We start from the raw sequence: 4921 nt of genomic DNA, 5'->3' as shown, positions 1-4921 counted from the left end.
TCACTGTACAAGGGAAAGACTGTTTGAGAAGACCCCGCGAGGCAACAACGGCAAAAAGGCCTCATAAATCCTGCAGAGATTAACTAAGGACTTTTTCACCAGCTAACCCCTAAGACTAGGATGGGTCTCTCCAGGGACATTAGCTCTTGGCCCCCTTAAGCCCCTTGAGGACCAGTTAGAGGAAAGATCTGAACTCCACTGCCCACAGGTGCTGTGCAAAACAGCCAGGAGGCTCTGGGGGTTGCAGGCGGTGCTATGCTGGCTGGTAGCAGAGGGGCTGCACGAGAAGAGCACCAGGAACCAGGCAGGAGACAAGTCATGGCCATCAGGAGAAATATGAGCCAAAATTGGAGAGAATCGGCCAAACGGGGCCAGAGATCTACTGCTCTAGATATTTTCCTTGCTAAAAAAAGAAAGAGAAAGAAACCCAGCATGTGGCGCTCTGCTGTCTTTCCAAACACTACCGTGGGGTGGATCTGTGTCCGGGGTCGGAGAAACATTGGTATTGTTTCAACATTATTCCCTTTTGGGGAGGGTGTGCATGTGGCCTGTCCCCGTTCTCACTTGTGCTCCATCCCGCCGGCGCAGACATTCTTTTCTGCCTCAAAGACCCTATCCTTCGAGACAGGGACACGTTGACTTGGTTCATTGAGGCATCCACTCACCTGTCCGGGATCTGGGGTGGAGGCGGCGGTGCCTAGCAACACAGTGCTGCTCCCGCTACAGGCGGGAGAAGGAGACAAGCTGCTCCTGTCTGGATGGAGGCGGCAATGCCTAGCGACACGGTGCACCTCCCACTACAGGCGAGAGCGGGAGACAAGCTGCTCCTGTCTAGGGTGGAGGCGGCGGTGCCTAGCGACACAGTGCAACTCCCCCTACAGGCGAGAGCGGGAGACAAGCTGCTCCTGTCTGGGGTGGAGGCGGCAGTGCCTAGCGACACAATGCAGCTCTGGCTACAGGCGAGAGCGGGAGAAAAGCAGCTCCTCTCAGGGGTGGAGGCGGCGGTGCCTAGCGACACAATGCAGCTCTGGCTACAGGCGAGAGCGGGAGACAAGCTGCTCCTGTCTGGAGTTGAGGCGGTGGTGCCTATCGACACAGTGCAGCTCCCGCTACAGGCGAGAGTGAGAGACAAGCTGCTCCTGTCTGGGGTGGAGGCGGCGATGCCCAAGGACACAGTCCAGCTCCCGCTACAGGCGAGAGCGGGAGACAAGCTGCTCCTGTCTGGGGCGGAGGCGGCGGTGCCTATCGACACAGTGCAGCTCCCTCTACAGGCAAGAGCGGGAGACAAGCTGCTCCTGTCTGGAGTGGAGGCGGTGGTGCCTATCGACACAGTGCAGCTACCGCTACAGGCGAGAGCGGGAGACAAGCTGCTCCTGTCTGGGGTGGAGGCGGCGGTGCCTAGCAACACTGCAGCTACCGCTACAGGCAAGAGCGGGAGACAAGCTCCTCCTGTCTGGGGTGGAGGCGGCGGTACCTAGAAGCACAGTGCAGCTCATGCTACAGGCGAGAGCGGGAGACAAGCTGCACCTGCTGCGTTAGCAGCTCCCATAAACTGCACCGGAGGTGCGTGCGCAAGCTGGGAGCCAGCGGTAGCGTGGAAGTGGGCTCTCCATGCTGCCTCCCCTATACATACTTGCACCTGGGTGCCCATTGGTATGGGTACCTAGGATACAAAGGAACAACTGCAGTGACAGGCTTCAACTAAAAAGACGTAAGGAGATAAAGCCTGCTAATGAAATATGCATTTTTCAGGCCAGAAGCTTCCCATAATGCTTGCAAAGGCTAATTTGTCTATTTTGTTCATGTGGTATCCCAGAGGAGGGGCACCACTAATTGTATGTTTACTTACCATTGGGGGCTGCAAAGAGTACTGCAGCCCCCCTGAAGTGTTTAAACAACAGTGGCCGTATGTCTTCCAAGACATAGGATCTACAACCTGGCGAGAGATGAAGCTTATTTGGTCCACTCACAGCTATTACTGCTGGTTACTAAAGTGCGGGGAACCCCCCCCCCCTTAGTGGTTTGTCTTTTGGCTGCATTATATGGCCTGAAAAGGGTAAAGAAAGATCACTCGGTATATGTGGTTCCTTGATGCATCTGGGGTTAGGTGTTCTCCCTGTTCAATGAGACGCTGACCCCTCTGGCTCTCTCAATGACTTGTGTTGAGTCCGATGTGATCACTCGGTCTATGTGGCCCCTTGATGCATCATGGACTCAATTTTCTCCCTTTTCAGATTGACATAGACCCCTCCAGCTCGCTTAATGACGTGTATTGATGTAATCACTGGTGTATGTGATTCCTTGATGCATCATGAGCTGGGTGTTCTTCCTGTTCAATGTGAAATTGACCCCTCTGGCTCTCTCAATGACTTACGTTGAATCTGATGTGATCACTTGGTGTATGTGGTTCCTTGATGCATCATGAGCTGGGTGTTCTTCCTGTTCAATGTGACATTGACCCCTCTGGCTCTCTCAATGACTTACGTTGAATCTGATGTGATCACTTGGTGTATGTGGTTCCTTGATGCATCATGAGCTGGGTGTTCTTCCTGTTCAATGTGACATTGACCCCTCTGGCTCTCTCAATGACTTACGTTGAATCTGATGTGATCACTTGGTGTATGTGGTTCCTTGATGCATCATGAGCTGGGTGTTCTTCCTGTTCAATGTGACATTGACCCCTCTGGCTCTCTCAATGCCTTACGTTGAATCTGATGTGATCACTTGGTGTATGTGGTTCCTTGATGTATCATGAGCTGATTGTTCTTCCTGTTTAATGTAACATTGACCCCTCTGGCTTTCTCAATGACTTGTGTTGAGTCCGGTGTGATCACTGGGTCTATGTGGCCCCTTGATGCATCATGGACTCAACTTTCTCTCTTTTTAGATAGACATAGACCCCTCCAGCTCGCTTAATGCCGTGTATTGAATCTGATGTAATTACTTGGTGTATGTGGTTCCTTGATGCATCATGAGCTGGGTGTTCTTCCTGTTCAATGTGACGCTCACCCCTCCGGCTCTCTCAATGACTTGTGTTGAGTCCGATGGGATCACTCGGTCTATGCTGTCCCTCATTGCGTCGTGGACTGGATATTCTCCCTTTTCAGATTGACATTGACCCCTCCGGCTCTCTCATTGACTTGTGTTGAGTCCGATGGGATCACTCGGTCTATGCTGTCCCTCATTGCGTCGTGGACTGGATATTCTCCCTTTTCAGATTGACATAGACCCCTCCAGCTCGCTTAATGACGTGTATTGAATCTGATGTAATCACTTGGTGTATGTGGTACCTTGATGCATCATGAGCTGGGTGTTCTTCCTGTTCAATGTGACGTTGACCCCTCTGGCTCTCTCAATGACTTACATTGAATCTGATGTGATCGCTTGGTCTATGTGGTCCCTTGATGCATCATGGACTCGATGTTCTCCCTGTTCAGAGTGACGTTGACCCCTCCAGCTCTCTCAATGACTAGCATTGAATCTGATGTGATCACTGGGTCTATGCTGTTCCTTGATGCATCAATGACTGGATTTTCTCCCTGTTCAGATTGACATTGACCCCTCCAGCTCTCTCAATGACTTTTTTGAGTCCAATATAATCACTCGGTCTACGTGATTCCTTGATGCATCAAGGACTCGATGTTCTCCCTGTTCAATGTGACGCTGACCCCTCCGGCTCTCTCAATGACTTGCGTTGAATCTGATGTGATCACTGGGTCTATGCTGTTCCTTGATGCATCAATGACTTGATGTGCTTCCTGTTCAGATTGACATTGACCCCTCAGGCTCTCTGAATGTCTGTTTTTCTGCTAACATCTTACTCACTGACTCTACTCTAAATTGTAATCTTTCAAGCTGAAATTGACCCAATGTAGCATGGAAAATGACACTAGCCTCTCATAGCTGCTCTAAGGTTATTTACAGTTTGTTCATAATGTGTACCCATGGGGAGTTGGAGTGTGGAGACTTTGCAGCAGAGCTTTGGGCACCAACACTCATTCATTTACAAATAAATCACTGGGAGCCATGTGGTCTGTTTTCCTTGCATTGTTGGCGAGGCATGTTGTTGCTTGGAGGACATCCTTCAGAGAAGCTGACGAGGCATGCTGATACATGAAGGATGTCCTTCAGAAGAGTTGACAAGTGTTGCAAAGTCATCCTGTGCCCTGGGCACCCGCCATCTTTTTGCTGACTGATACTGTTGGTAACTGACCCTGACTGACCCTAAGCTCTGCCTAACCAGGCCCAGGGCCAGTGCAATGCTGAAAGATACACATTAGAAAACAGTTAAAACATCTACAAACACTGGGGTACACAATGGTATGGTGGGGTACCCCTGTGATTGGCATGCCCTACCCTATAAGACCCTAGTATATAATAGCGCAGGGGAATTGAAACTACCTAGAAGTCCCTAGTACCCCATGGCATGGCAGTTTAGAGGCCAGCAGCTCTTTTTGCACTTGCATGTGTGCCCTGCTGAAGCCTGAGGTCAGTTTAAAAGCAGCCCTGGGTGCTAGGACTGAAAACGAAATTGTGACCAAAATCGACTTTGGGGTTTGGTGCACTTAAAAATGGATATCCTACAATGCTTTGGCATTTTAGGAACCCCTGGGTCTCCCTAGGTATCCCAGGGGTGGGGGTTCATATAGTTATAAGGTACATCTTTATAAAAATGAGTTTTATATTCCTTAGGTTAAGTGAAATTTCACATTTTACTCTCCACTTTGTGATAAAGTGCTGCTCAAATTCGACTTTGATGCTAGGAGCACTGCGGAGGGAGGATCTCCAATATTTCTACAGATTCAGAACTCCTAAAGTCTCCCCTGGTTGCACATGGGGTAGGGGTCCTGTAGAAATCAGTGAAGTACTTATAAAATATCTTTTTATAAGCCCTAGTGCTGGAAAAATGGCCCAAGTCATT

The sequence above is a fragment of the Lissotriton helveticus genome, chromosome 2_1, assembly GCF_964261635.1.
Source record: "Lissotriton helveticus chromosome 2_1, aLisHel1.1, whole genome shotgun sequence".
Classification (NCBI taxonomy): Eukaryota; Metazoa; Chordata; class Amphibia; order Caudata; family Salamandridae; genus Lissotriton; species Lissotriton helveticus.
This window is presented reverse-complemented; position numbering follows the sequence as displayed.